The sequence below is a fragment of the Sus scrofa genome, chromosome 13, assembly GCF_054392235.1.
Source record: "Sus scrofa isolate SSC_HxYL_T2T_F1_AM1 chromosome 13, Sscrofa_HxYL_maternal_Yorkshire_Landrace_v2.0, whole genome shotgun sequence".
Taxonomy (NCBI): Eukaryota; Metazoa; Chordata; class Mammalia; order Artiodactyla; family Suidae; genus Sus; species Sus scrofa.
Genome location: NC_139395.1, coordinates 119230968 through 119247398, shown reverse-complemented (window position 1 = coordinate 119247398; position 16431 = coordinate 119230968). Strand labels below are relative to the sequence as shown.

The 16431-nt window shown below is 34.1% G+C and overlaps 2 long non-coding RNA genes across 19 annotated transcripts in view; both read right to left on the bottom strand.

The window, feature by feature from the left end:
• LOC146397574 (uncharacterized) overlaps positions 1-885 on the bottom strand; it is a 31684-nt gene extending 30799 nt beyond the window's left edge. Inside the window, exon 1 of the long non-coding RNA XR_014822630.1 lies at positions 725-885. This is a non-coding gene — a long non-coding RNA (uncharacterized LOC146397574). The remainder of the gene's footprint in view (positions 1-724) is intronic.
• Positions 1-16431, bottom strand: part of LOC102166202 (uncharacterized) — a 418378-nt gene that overhangs the window by 401505 nt on the left and 442 nt on the right. The window lies entirely within an intron of this gene.

Here is a 16431-nt window from a genome sequence, read left to right as displayed (position 1 = left end):
ATAGTTAACCAATCTTTGATAAAGGAGTAAAAGCAAAAGAATGAACAAAAAGTGCCTTTTCAATAAATGGAGCTGGAACAATAGGACTTCTGCATGCAAAAATACAATGAGTTTAGGCTCAGATCACACACACTTAACAAAAATTATAAAACACAAAACTATAAAACCCACAGAAAATAACACAGAAGAAAATCCGGATGACTTTGTGTATAACAATTCTTTTTGAGATAAAACACCAAAGGCAAAATCCATGAAAGAAATAATTGATATGCTGAACTTCAGTACAATTAAAAACCTCTGCTCTGTGAAAGAAATGTCAAGAGAATGAGAAGAAAAGCCACAGGATGGGAGAAGATATTTGAAAACTACATATCTTATAAAGGACTGCTCTCCAAATTATACAAAAAACTCTTAAAACTAAGAAATAAGAAAACAAACAACCCAAGTAAAAAATAAGGCAAAGACCTCAAAGACACCTGACCAAAGAAGATAGACAGATGGCAACACAAACATATTTTAAACATCTTTTTAAGATTCTCCACATCATATGTCACCAGAAAAATGCAAATTGAAACAGCAATGATATACTACTACATATCCATTAGAACGGCCAGAATCAAAACTAATAATATCAAATGTTGGTGAGGATGTGGAGCAACAGGAACTGTATATACAGTTTGGAAGACCATTTGGTAGTTTCTCACAAAACTAAACATAGTCTTACCATAAAATGCTCCAATTGCACTCCTTGTTATTCAAAGGAGTTGAAAACATATGTCCACAAAAAACCTGTATGTGGATGCTTAGAGCAGCTTTATTCATAATTGCCAAAATGTGGAAGCAACCAAGATGGACTTCAGTAGGCAAATGGATAAACTATGATACCTGAGGAAAAAAGAAATGAGATATCAAGCCATAAAAACATACAGAAGAACCTTAAATGTATATTACTAAGCAAAAAGTTAATCTGAAAAAGTTATAATAAACTGTATCATTCCAACTATATGGCATTCTTGAAAAGACAAAACTGAAGACAGTAGTAGCCAGGGGTTGGAGGACTGAGGAGAAAAGAGTAGGCAGAACACGGAGGAGTTTTAAAGCAGTAAACTACTCTGTATGATACCATACTGATGAATATGTCATTATATACTTGCCCCAAATCATACAAGTACTTTCATCCTTCTCAAGAGTAGACCCTAAAATAAACTATGGACTTGGGGTGGTTATGATGTGTAAATGTAGGTTTATTAGTTTTAACAAATGTGGCACTAGGGTGGGAGATACTAATAATGGGAGAGCTATTGTGTGGGAGCAGAAGGATGTAAGAAAATTATCCACCTTCTGCTTAGTTTTGCTATGAACCTAAAACTCATCTAAAAAATTCTTTTAAAAAAGTTAGAAAGAAGGAGAAAAAGAGGGAGAAGAAGGAGAAGGAGAAAATACGTTACTGAAGTCATCTAATATTTTCATCAATGTGTTAGCAGGCTCTAGTGGTCTCTGCTCAGAGATCTTTGGTATTTCTCTAAGATTCACCTTGTTTTTATCCTTCCTATCTCGGCTCTATAGCTAACCCTACATCTTATACTTATCAACTAATAAGATAGTTAATACTCTCCACCATAAAAGTCCAATTTTTCTGGCATTTTCTCTCAACTCTTCAGGGTTACTAAAATAAAATAAAATATACAAATGTGAAAATTGTTAAGGGAGTAAATCCTTAGAGCTTTCATTCAAGGAAAAGGGTATTTGTTTCTTTTTCTTTTATTTTGTACCTATATGCAATGATGGATGCTAATCAAATCAACTGTAATCATTTCATGATATATGTAAGTCAAATCATTATTCAGTACGACTTAAACTTATACAGCGTGCTATGTCATTTCAATAAAACTGGAAGAAAACAAAAGAAATCATGAATGATTATCTCAAATTTCAGGGGAGTAGCCAGCTCTTGGGAGAGAGTGCAAGGGGTTATCAGTGCAGGAACATATGTGGCCTTCAAGGTTCTGGTAGTTTTCTCTGCTTCATCAGGTGGTAGGTTCAAATATGTTCACTTCAACACTAATTTTGAACTGTACATATTTACATTATGTATCCTTTGTATGTGCAATGTATGTCACAATAAAATGCTTTTAAGTAAACCAAAAAATAAAAAAACGAAAAGTAAAACAAAATTAATACATAACAAGAAATAAATAACCTCTTCATCAGGCTAATTTTGATTTGTTGAAATTTCATAAATGGGCTTTGAGATAACTAAGATAACTAAATCCCTGAGTCTCCCCTTCAACACTTATCCCCATGAAGACCACAGATAAAAATCCTAATTTGAGAACTTCATCTCAGTGTTACCCAAAAACTCTCTCCTTATGTACTCTGCCTGACTGCCTGTTTCCGCTTTTTTTAGTCCTAAAGAAATGGTCTCAGAGAGAATGTAAGTTCATTTTCTAAGTAAAGGTGGACTATTATTTGGAGTAGCTTTAAATCTACATAGCCATCTTTAAATGTGCAGATTACCTTAAGGGCTTATACCTAAATCATTCTTGGGTCAGGTCTTAATAGGGATTAGTCTTGAAGAGTGGAAAAGTAGCATGAAGGATTTAAGGGATGGGGTAAGAAAGAGTAATTAATAATTTTCAACTTTAACTCTGCATACCAAGTACTGGTAGGCATTTGAACTCTATCCAAATTGAAAAAATTGAGATCACAGCACTGTATGTCCAGAATACTGTAAAGTCCAAATCCCTGATTCCTAGAATCTGATTTTTCCACTAACTGGATAAGTCTAGAAAAATCCCAAAGACAATTCCTAAATGGAATGCTTAAAATCATTTACCACACTAATATCTGCTTTGCTATAAAACAGCTTTTCATTTGCAACTATATACCTAATGATTAGAATTATCTATCTCCCTCATCTCCCAAATTACAAAGAAAATATCTTTGGTAATTTGCCATTTACTTTTTTTTCAATAAGAAAATGGGCTTTTACATTTAATGTGTAATTCAACCTATTTAAAAAATAATTAGAAATACATAGTTAGATGATTTAATAGTATAACACTTTGGGCTTTTAAAGACAGTAGTTTGAATTCAAATATTAATCTCTGAATTATATTTGAAGGTCTATAGGCTTCACTATAAAAAAACAAAAACTTTTTCGTTTCTTTCGTCAACATTTTCTTTGGGCATACTTAATCATGGAAAAGCTGTTTGCATGTCCACGAACTGTTTTGTCTCCTTTAAATGTGACATGTGACAAATGATATGAAATTAATGTCTTTGGATGAATTGCAAAATTATTTTTCTGCTAATATACTGCTTCATAACCTTCTTTATCACTTGACATTAAGTCTTCATTCCATTCAGACCAGTATAAATCTTCTGTAATCAACCTGCCTCTGACTATTTCTGGCTACAGAGCCACCCGACACAATTCTGTTTTTAATTTTGTTGATTCAGAGTTATATAATGTAGAAGTTTACTTGAATATTTATTTTCTGTGTATAAAGATGACAGATTCACTACATAGCATTTGAGACTACAAAACATTAAAAAGAAAAAACATCAACCATAATCACCAAGTTAGAGGGAATTGTCATTTAGACTCTGGTGTTCTCTGTATCTAGCACTAGATCTGTATTTACACCTACATCTATTTATAAACAGTTATGTCATATTTTGTATTCAAATTTGTATCTTGTTTTTATTACCTAATACTATTTTATCACTTAATAAAATCATTTTGCCCCATGACAATATCCCATTCTATTCTATAAATGGAACATATTTTACCTTACTATTCTGTATAGGAGGATTTTGTTTGAAAGTTTTGCCTGGGAAAGGTTAAACATGTTTATCTATATGAGTCTCATTACTAAAAAAGACTTTTAAGTAAAAAAACTGCTAGGAGAGCACTGAAGAGAAAATCCATACACTATGTAATCCCCTTAACTCTGGACTTAACTTATATTTTTATTAATGACTTGGATGAATATATCTATGGGGTATGTTGATCAACTGTGCAGATGGTATGAAACTAGGAGAAATAAAAAACATGTTAGATGATGAAATTATAATCCAAAATGATCAGGCTGATTGAAATGATGGTCTAAATAAAAGGAGAGTACATTGTCAAAGGGATGAATATAAATTTCCATGCCTGAGTTAGAGACAAAAAAATTCAGTAGTATATGATATGGAATGTGCCTTAACAGAGAGTTCATAAAAAATAAAAATAACAAGCAAAGAGACAACAGTATAATGCAGCTGACAAAAAAAGCTAAAGTAATTTTGAAATGTTTTACTAAAAATACTATGACTAAATCCAAGAAACTGAAGGCTTGTTTTCTTCAAAACTGGACAGGATAAACATGGAGTTCATTCAGTTCTCTATGCTGTATCTTACAAAGGATATTTCAAATGGTCACCATCTAATAGAGAGCGCTCATGTTGCAGAAAGTCTCTCAATATAACATATAAAGAAAAGTTGAATATATATTGGGTACTTAGCAGGACAGAATAAATTAATTCTATAAATTAATTCAAAAGCTGTATTAAAATATATGAAGGGATTTAGGAAAAATAATTTGACTTGTACTAGTAGATTTATTCTGTGTTCCATGAAAACAAAATTAGGACCTAAGTAGGTTCTGATATCAATTCCGATGCATGTGGGGACGGGAGGTTCTCCATACCAACAAACAATTCTGATGACAACAGCTGAGTATCATAAAACTCAGTTCAACTCTGACATTATTACCCTGAACACAGCATCTAATTCTGCAGGTTAAGGACTCAATCCTCCAAGACTGCCCTCCACTTCACCGGCCAATTGCAAGCCCAGATTACCTATGCTTCTGACTGCACCAGCTACAATTATAGCTTTCAATGACCACCTTCAACTCAGAATGCCAATCACACAACCAGGCTGTTACTTATACCTCTGACAGACTCTCTATAAATCAGAGGTTCTCAGGATTCCCACACACCCTGGATTAATTACTTTGCTTGAATAATTTACAGAACTCAAGAAACCCACTGACTCACTAGATTACCAATTTATTACTAAGTATATTAAAGAATAGGAATTTACAGCAAGAGGAAGAGGTATATAAGATCTTCTGTCCTTGTGGAGGTTGGGGGCCTGGCACTGTGGCATGTCAACACATTCTGGTTCCCAGATCAGGAAGCTCTCCAAACACCCTCCTTTTCGGGTTTTTATGGAGGCTTCAATATATGATTGATTAACTTCTTGGCCATTGGTAATTGATTCCACCTCTAGCCCCTCTCTCCTCCTAGAAATCAGAAGGTGAGATGAGGAAAGTTCCAACCCTCTATTCAAAGTTGGTTCTCCTGGCAAGCAGCCCACATCCTAAGGTGCTCTCCAAAAGCCACCTTCATTAACATAAACTGAGTTATGATTAATAAGACACTCATTTCACTTTCTATCACTGAAGCGTTTTTAGGAACTGAGAGCTAGAAAACAAATACCGTAATAAAAGATGCTCCTGGTGCTCTACTGCTCAGGAAATTCCAAGGGTTCTGGGAGCTGTGAGCCAGGAACTCTGGATGAAATCCAAATGTATATGAGAAACACATTTTGCTCATCTGAATATTATATATATATAATTTATTTATTCAATATATTTATAATATGTATATATTATATATAAAATATGTAAATACATAAAATATGTAAACATAAGTATTTGTATATTTTATAAATATGTAAATATTTTCTATATGTATATAAGTATATATTTACATAAATAAATATATTATATGTAATATATTTACATAATTTATATAATTTACATAATATAAAATATATAGTATATATAAAATATATAAAATATATTTACATAAATATATATAAAATAAATGACAAAAAAATCAGGACCAAGGAATGATAGCTACAAAAAGATTAATTTTTAGCTCAATGTGGCTCAGTATGTAACAATATATAATAATGATAACAATATAAAGCATTTGAAAGTATCCAGAAATACAATGGGCTGCCTCCATTTATCTCATGAATTTAGGAATTTTCAGTCTCTGGAACTGTTCAAGCAAAAAAGAGATAATTATATAATCATCTACATTCTTCCCCTGCAGAGTCTCATCTACTCACATATCTTAAGTTGCTCCTATTGATGGTTCTAAAATACTGACTTCAAGTGTGTATCCTATATCTGTATTCTAAATTCTACTCACACAACTGCACCAACTTCCTTGTTGTCTCTACAACAGTGATTCTCAACTGGGTCCAATTTTGTCCCTGCCTCAGATAACACCTCAAAAGTCTGGAGACATTTTTTGGTTGGCACAAATGAGAGGGATGTTGTTTCTAACTGTTGGGCAGAGGCCAGGGATATTGCCAAACATCCTACAATCCACAAGGCAGCCTCCCCACAATAAAGAATTATACAATCCCAAATGTTAATAGTACCAAGGTTAAGAAATACTGCTTTACATGTATGTCCACTGGTAGCAAACTGAGCATGATCAACTCAAAACTCATTATCTCCACTCCACTATCCTATTTTCCCTTAAAATTCCCTTAAAATCTTCTCTGAATAAAGCTTAGTTGCTATTCCCTATTAAGATTAATGGCATCATTAGCTACCCAATCACATGAGCTAAAAATCAGTCATCCTTAATTCCTCACTTTCTCTTGCTTGTTAATCTACTTCTAAAATGACTTCTATGAGTTCCCTCTGTGGCACAGTGGGTTAAGGATCCAAGTGCAATGACTCAGGCTGCTGTGGAGGTATAGTATAGATTCAATTTGGTCCCTGGCCCAGTTCAGTGGATTAAGGATCCAGCATTGCCACAGCTGTGGCACAGGCCTCAGCTGCAGCTCTGATTTGATTCCTGGCCTGGTAACTTCCATATGCCACAGATGCAGCCAAATAAATCAATCAATCAATCAATAAATAAATAAATAAATAAATATTAAAGCCTTTCTATATCATCTCCCCCCCTTCCATCACTGCTGCCACTGACTTCACTTGGTCTCAAATTTTTTCCCAAGATTTTTTTTTCCAATTCACCCTTCATATTGTTGCCAGATTATCTTTCTTTTTTTTTCTTTCCATTTTAGGGCTGCACAGGCAGCATATGAAAGCTCCCAGGCTAGGGGTCAAATCAGAGCTGTAGCTGCCAGCCTTCACCCCAGCCAAAGCAATACCAGATCTGAGACGCATCTGCGACTTACACCACAACTCACGGCAATGCCACATCCTTAACCCACTGAGCCAGACCAGGGATTGAATCCGTATCCTCATGGATGCTGGTCAGGTTCATTACTGCTGAGCCACAGTGGGAACTCAACCAAGATTATCTTCTTAAAACACAAAAGCAATAGTCCTACTACCCCATGCAGAAACCTCAGGTAAACATCTAGTGTCCAATGAATAAAAGTTCAAACTCTGAATTGATATGGTGGTGCTAAAGAATCCGGTTCCAAGTTCTCTCAATAGTTTCACCTCATTCTACTATCTCCCCCCCTCCCCCTTGAATGATGATTGTAATACTTTTAATGCCATTTTAAATACAGAGATTCCATAGCTCTAATATTTTTCACTTATGGATGAAGGAGACAGGAGAATTCACATTAACTATACCCCACTATTTTACTATCTTTATATGAGCATCTATTAACTTGTTTCTGATGAAGCTTTAATTTTGAGTAGACATTCCTAGAAAAAAATAATAATTATACAAACATGTATTTTTCTTATTTTTCTCAATGTGATATTCACCATCAAATCAGACAAACAATAGCCTTTTCTTATTGATGAAGTGTTTCATGTCTCACAAACCCAATACATTATCTCTTTGGCCACTGGTAACTTGCTCAATCTTACAGTACTGATGACGGCTAGGTGACTCTCCACTTTTGTTTTCCAGAAATATTTCAACATAAGAACAGTGAAAAAAATTAAATATATCTGCTAAGCTGAAAAAAATTATTCTAAAAAATGGAATGGCAGATATGCAAAATGTCTCAAATTGATTTATGAAATCAAAATTAAAGATCAGAAGAATTTATTGTAATGAAATACACCCAATTTTAATAACTAGGCATAAGATCCAGCAAGATGTAGGCTAGAGAGACTTCAGAGAGGGTTCAACTAAGAATTTCACAATATCGCGTTACATGTGGCGATGAATTAGCGAGGGAAGTTATGATAAAGCTTCTTTTCAAGTGCTTTGAAATTGTAGAGATTCTCATCTTATCCTGAAAATCACTTCTCAAGCTCTTCTTTACCTCCCTAAGATTTTAAGATTATATATTACGGGCCAATTCAAAAAGACAACTATCAAGCACTGGTTGCATTTAACCAGAAAAAGCCTATTAATGAACTAGGGGTGTCACTTCCTCTCAGTCAACTATCTAGCCTCCATTCAGCTCATTATTTAGTAACAGATCCATTAAATTAGTTGGCAAAACTGAAAACTTTTCTGCAGCTGAAGGTACAACAAGGAATTTAATATCTTTGATAATAATTTTAAAGAACTTGTCAGGTAGTTTACTAATTCCTGAAGAAAAAAAGTGCACAGATTTAGAGAACACTAGTATTAGATATTAGAAATGTTTCCCTTAGTATACTCTTTAGAAATTAATATCAAATACCCAAAATAAAAAAAAAAGAAAATGTTCTAAAACCTTTGGAATCATTATAAAGAGTTAATAGTAAATGTCTCCTATAAAGACCTTTTTAAAAGTTACAGTGTTTCTAATTAGTATTAAAAATAATGAAAATACAGGTTAAAAGTAATTCACTCATGAACTCTTGAGAATCCTCTCTGAATGAATTGAGAACCTTGTCCCCCAGGAGTTCTGCATAGAGTGCACAAGATCAATTTTATCAATTGCTATCCAGTATGAAAGGCTGGAAAAATCCAATGGTTGTGAAGATAGAACCTAATCCTAAAATATTGCACTTGGAAAAACTCAAATCGAAAATTCAAATTGGATTTCTTAATTTAGGTAGTGTACCTGTGCTTACGATAGATACACAGGCATCAAGGATCCAGTGCATTCACTTTCAAAATCTACTTAATTTAAAGCACATTCCACCTACCTCAGTAAACTTTTATTTAATGTCTGCCATTTCCATTCAGTCAAATTGTATTATTTTGCTTTTGATTTCAAATTCCTTTAATGTGTTTTGTATTTCAAATGACCGATCTAGGAAAAGGAAGCTTTCAAGCCCTGAGTTGTTTTTAATCCTGACAGTTTACAGCCATGCTATGCTCTCCCCTGGGGTGGAAGGGTGGGAGGCGGAAGGCTTAGTCTACTTTCAACTAATATCTGACAACTGCCAAATTTCTATGTCTCATCTTAAACTTTTCATTCTCCCTTCAGCTTCATTTTTCTAGTTGCCTACATCTCTGCTTTCCATTTAATATATATCATCAAAATCACCAGGGAACTTGTTAAAAACAAAGATAATGACCCATCTCAGACTCTGAATCTCCCAGATTCATGTCTGGGAATTTGGATTGTTAACAAGCCTTTGGCCAGTCCTCAACTCCCAGGGGGTTCCCAAGTTCTCTCCGCACTTTATGACTTAACAGCCTCAATGCTAACTTCAAACCCTAGGATATAGGCTTTAGACCTCAGTTTCCATATAGTTTTCAAACTAATCATCACAAAAACCTCTGCAATGAAAATTACTGTTTCTATTTAACTCAAGAGGAAACTGAGGCTCAAAGTATCATGTTGTGCTATAAGCACTGCTGGCATGCTGTGTAGACTGTTATGGTAGGACGAAAAAGATAAAGGGCCTAGAAGTGAAACTTACATTTGAATCCTGGTAGTGCCACTAAAGCAGCCTGATATTGTCATTTGACTTCATTCAGTCCCAGTTAACCACAGCAAAGTGGTGATTACAATGCTGACCTTTGTAAGTCATAGCATACCATGGTCACTTAAGAAGTATTAATTAATTTCTATCTGCAGTTCTATTTTCCATTTTATCTCCTTAAGCTTGAGCCCATTTAAAAAAAAAAAAAAAGAGAAAAAACTCTCTTGGCTTGTTTACTTCTGAGTAGAAATGCATTACCACTTTTTAATAACATTATTAGATGTTAATTAGTCATGTAAATATGATTATTTAGGAGGTACATCTGTTATGTAAAGCACCACATCAAGCCTATTTAAATAGGCTAAAACTGAAAATAATAGGAGAATTTCCAAAATTAGGAGACTATTATTAAACAAAAACAAAATTATTAAATAAAATTATGAGTCCAGCCACACAGTAAAATAATGTGTGGGCACCACAGAATTTTTAAAGAACTGACAAATAAAATAATAGACACAAAATAAGATGTGAATTATATTTATTGTATGATTTCATACTAAAATAGGTGATACAAATGCATGTGTGTATATAAATATAAGTATTTGCAATTTTGTCAAAAAATGGAAAGGAAATATGTCAAAGTAGTAATAGCAGTTATCTCCGGATTGAGTAATTATGGACTACTTCTATTTTCTTTTTTTTTTTTTTTTTTTTTTTTTTGTCTTTTTGCTATTTCTTTGGGCCGCTCCCGCGGCATATGGAGGTTCTCAGGCTAGGGGTCGAATCGGAGCTGTAGTCACCGGCCTACGCCAGAGCCACAGCAACGCGGGATCCGAGCCGCGTCTGCAACCTACACCACAGCTCACGGCAACGCCGGATCGTCAACCCACTGAGCAAGGGCAGGGACTGAACCCGCAACCTCATGGTTCCTAGTCGGATTCGTTAACCACTGCGCCACGATGGGAACTCCATACTTCTATTTTCTTCATCTTAGTTTGTGTGTATTTTATACATTTTCCACAAAATTATGTATACATTTTGTAAAGAGAAAAAGTAAACATCATTAAAGTGAAATTTACTTAGAATAGATTTACAAGGAGATCCTGCTGAATAGCATTGAGAACTATGTCTAGATACTCATGTTGCAACAGAAGAAAGGGTGGGGGAAAAACTGTAATTGTAATGTATACATGTAAGGATAACCTGACCCCCTTGCTGTATAGTGGGAAAAAAAAAATTATTTATAAAGAAAGCAAATAAAGAATGCTGAAAAGTATTAAAATGGGCCAAGGTATCATTTGTTTCTTTTTATTCTGGCATCTATAACAAGAATATATACATTCCTTACAAGGGTTTCTTTAGCCTCTATTATACTCGATACTGTAAAATACTCAATAAAAGACAGATCCTCTCGGATTATACACATTAGGTTTTCTCTGACCATATTTAGCTTCCATGAGAATTCTACAAACGAAATATCTGCAACAGAAGGTGCTGAAGACAGGGAACAAACTGTTTATAACTGTGTGGGGCAAGTTTTCATTTACATGGGAATCAGCCTTCCCAAATAAAATGGCAGTATCCCATCTCAGCATTTAGTACAAGTCTACTCTCACAGGCCCTGTTCTTGGCCTTTAATTTTCATTATCCCTCTCTCTGTGGCCTTGGGCAAGTAATTTAACCTTTCTGTGCCTCCATTTTTTATATAAAATACAATGATAATACTGACTTGACAAGCCTTTATATTATTAATACAGTTAATATTTAGAAAGACCGGCAAAAAATGATCATAACATGATGATAATAATAATAAGAGGTATTATTTTTAACCTTAACAACTACCTTTAAGAGGCAGGTATAAAACTGCCCCAGACTGTAGATTAGGATATCAGACTAAGAGTTTAGTTACTTCTCACTTTATATGAAACACTAGTCAAATGCAAATTTTACTGACATAAAAACCCATACATAGTCATTAAACCATTGTTCAACAGACAATATCCCATAAATATTCACCAACCTGTTTTAAGCCAGATACAGACACTGAGCAATATTGGACAAGGCTCAGCTCTTGCCTTTGGTAAGAAGGGGAAGCAGGTCTTCAGGCATTAAGTGTGATGGCAAGGATGAGGATGTGAGGCCATAATAGCAGAGAGAAAGGTGCTAAATGTATTCTAGAGAGGTCAGACAAAGCTATCTGGAGGAAGCAACACTCAGCAGAGATCTGAAGAATGAGTCAGAGTTAGGCAGCAAGCTGGTGAGGAGCAACAATCAGTTGGCATTTGTTCCCTGGAGTTCTGTGCTAGAACTCCAGAGCTGCCAACATTAACTTCACGCCAGGTGACAAATGATCTGAGTGCCCACAGCTGCAGCTGCTGCTTTATGCCCTTTCCTTCCTACTTCCATCGTTAATGAGCCTAAGACCAGAAAAGAATACATCTTAGTAACCAAGAGCTCTTCAGTTAGCTTTTGGTCCAGAGATACAATTGAAGTTCTTCACTTCTGTTAACAATACAGTCACAGATCCTTGTAACTTTCCTCCAGCACTTGCTAAAATAGAAGTTTGCTAACTCTCATTTTTTTATACATCTTGGTGGCAGGTTGTTGTATGCTTATAAATATACTCATAAAAAATACATGATTTCCCCCCAGGAACAGCTCTAAAGAATGTTAATGCCCCTAAGGTTCCTTAAGGTTAATTCTTACTGTTAGGAACTCTTCTGATTTGCCCTAACTTTGAGCAGTTATGACTTTGGAATATTCTACCTGCAGTTACACAACCCCCAGAGATACAGATATGCCAGAAGGTATCTATTTCAGATGTAAATAGCTTTACCAAGTAATGGCAAGTTTTGTATCTATATAGATATCTCCATATTTAAAATATTATATTTTTTTAAAGATGTCTCATTTCAGGCAGTTGATTTTAGGAGAAGGAACTTTCTTTTTCACTCTGGTATGGCAGATATAACATTCCCAGTATTCAGAATTTCTAGAAAAATTTCTATTTTGCCCCTTAGAAGTCACTGCTATATGACTACAACTGCTTATTTGAATTTGTGTGGGAAGAAAAGAATTTCAAATTTATTTAATTATCAATAAACAAACTTCAGTGCTGCTTGTGGTGGGCAGCGTGAAATAGGGAAATTCAAAGGAAGCACAGAATTTATTTCTTTCCTTTAAGGAGTTTTCAGTATGGTTGGAAAAGCTAAAAATCATGTTAAACTTATTTGGTTACAGCAACTCCAGAAAACTGTGATATCAGGAAACCAGAGGAAGAAAACTTTTTCTCTATATTAAGAAAGAAGGGCATAATATGGGATTTGGTGGTAGAAATTTTCCATTGTTTGTATGTATTTTGTATTTGTGTTTTTTGAACACCTCGCCTTCTAAAGAATAAAGAAAAGTCCCCAATATGTTTTCCAAGGTATTGTATTTGTACCTTCGAAAATAATCACTTAAAGAAAATCATATGCTCTTCTAAAACAAGTTTTTAAAAACATAAGTTAGAGAATCTTCACAAAACTAGTTCCAACATGTAAAGAAATGTCTATTTCAATTGTTACAAGAAACACAACAGCTTTAAATCAACCACTAGGGGGAAAATCCTGCAGTACACACTGCAGTATATTTCTCTGAAACTGAATATCTAGCTTTATTTGAAAAAGATACACTTCCCCTAGTCCAGTAATCTCCAGGCCAACCCATGCCCCACAGCTTAAAATAAGGTAAAAGTCTTGGATCACTATATCTTACTACCTCTTCTCACTTGGGCTAAAAATTAAACGGTAACAGCACATTCAGCAGGATCGAGACCAGGACTGGTGTGGAAATTTGTCTTTCTGACACTGATGAGAAAAAAGCCTGACTCTGTGCAGATTAGCTCAAAGTAAAACAAATCCTGCATCCTCAGCTTAACGACACTTACAAATACTATCAACATGTACTTTTAAATTGAAGTATTCCACTCTTGCATATTTTTGGCAAAATTATATAAAAGCAAATTAAGATACATAAATTGTCATTGCAGAAGTAAGGTCTGTCTTGGACAAAAGGGGAAACTTTAGGTCTTTATTTTTTAATGCTGTTAGTTTGATGGCATTGTTTATTCAGCCTTTTTAAAGACACCATGCATTCATTTATAATTTAGTTGAGTGAATAACATTTAGAAGTTCCTTTAAAATTTTTATTTTCATTTAGCGTCATCCTTTGAAATGACAAAAATTTTTCTTCACATATGCTTATCACTGTCCATAAAAGGTACAGATGTATTACACAGGGAAAAAGGAAGGGACCACCTCTGTGCATGGAGGCTGGGAACCCAAGGACCCTGCCTCAGTGCCCCCCAAAACCATGGAACAAATAGTTAAGAATCTCTCAAAACATCACTCTGCACTCCCAGAATTATAAAGAGGCTCTATAGAGTGTGACCTAAACTAAGTTACAGACGACCAAATATTTGATGTTCATCTAAGAAGATAAATTTTTATTAGAGGGTGTAAAAGCATTTCTCGAACTCAACTGCTTCCCTAAATTAACGTGTACTTTACATCCACTATATGTCTACTGAAGAGATATAAGAATGAACTGGTGAGTTCTGCCTAAATAGTTATATAGTTTAGAGTTATCTTAATAACACTTTTAAAAATACAATACTACTCATATAAGAGGTTAAATACAGAATAAGATTAAACATCAACAGTGGCTATTCTAGGGAACTTGCTTTGCATTACCTAAGCCATAAAAGGAATCAGCTACAACAATAGCTCCAAACATTTAATAAATTTTGAGGAAGTTAATCATTACTATATATTAGGAAATCTATAATTAAACAATACAGATTCCTAGCCTTATCTTCATTTTAATATTCATTCATTCATACAGTAGATACATATTTTTCAAATTTCTAGGTTCTACAGATATAATATGGAAAAAGACATGTCTTGGAACTCATATTCCAATATGGTAGTTACACAACAAATTAATTATAAAATTATTGTAAAATATCATACTGGCGCTCACTATTTATGCACAGCACTCAATGTTTCCAAAAGAGTACTGAATGCCTTTATTGTTACTGGCATCTGGGCACAAACTAATGATAAAATCCAAAATTTTCAGCCTGATGTTCAAGGCCAACTCCAATACCGACTCACCCACCTATAAAATACGATCTCTCATTGCTCACATCTGAGACAAATGAAGAAGGCAGTACCCAACATAAACTAAATGTCTGACTGAACATTATCATCTTCGTCCACCCAAACTGTTCTTTCAACCCATCCCTTGAGAGGCATACTTTTCAATATGAAGTCTCTATTAAAGCCCCTAAGTCAGATTTCTCCCTCCAGCAGAAACTGATGAGAACATTATAAATCAACTATAATAAATTTTTTAAATAAATGCTGCACACCTTGTGCATGCTTCTAGCATTTATTTTGATTTATATTTTACTGACTACCCATATTCAAAAATATGCCCATCCTAGTCATTTGACTGGCAACTTTTTGAGGGCAGGGACTGCTTCTAACTTTTTTTGGCATCTCAAACTTTATTTAGCATATTATTTTACATGGTTAGCTCTCAATTCATATTTCTCATGTTAAATTATTTTATACTTGTTTTTTGTGAAATGGCAGGACATAAAATTTGGTATCTGCTTCATGTTACATATCAGTTACAAGGGAAAATGTACAAGTTTATGAGTAGTCTAACAGTTTTGGAGTAATAATGCTAAGAATAAGACCTCAGTCTGTTACTTTAATTTAGTCCTGAACTTCTGAATCTTTCAATTTTCTGGCTAGCTTCTAATACAAACTCCTAGTCAGAACTCTCAGGTTTCCAGAGTTCTTGTAGATTCTAGTTATAGTTATCTCAAATCCAGGAAACCTATATTTATATATCTATGCATCCTATTTCCATATAATCAGATAATATTTTGTCAGCTAATGTTTTATATTCAAAATATAAAAACTGACCTCTCCTCAGAATTTAAAACCACATAAAACTAAGTGCACAACTGAGTGAAATTTGCAAAATTTAAACTATAACAGTGAAACAAGTACATTCTTTAAGTTCAATTTTTTCAATAGCTAATCTTCATACTAAGTTATCTAGATAGAAGCAATATGTGTGAAGAGGCAAAAATCCACCTAATATCCAACACATGCATTTTTAAAACTGCAATACTTTTGCATCTAAGTCACATGGACATGTTATTATCTACACATATGAAACACACATTTACATGGCACATTAGACCATAAAAAACATACATACAAATTTCCATCATTAGTGTTTTCATAGCTACACAACATTCTTTCTGGCACACAGACGTGGAAATCATTCATATTTTACAGGTGTGTTTATGTCTACACCTGTGACCTACAGGTAAAAGCGATTCCTTATTTAGTCCATGGTAGTTAAATATATACATATATAGATATATATATATATAGAGAGAGAGAGGGGGAGAGAGAGAGACTATTATCTTTTAAAAGTCATATCTGGTAAAATTACATGGTAATATGGTCAGTTTACTTTCTTCTTTTTTTTCCTCTAACAAAGAAATAGAAAAGTATTTTGGTGCCATTGTCATGTATTTCTTTAGATT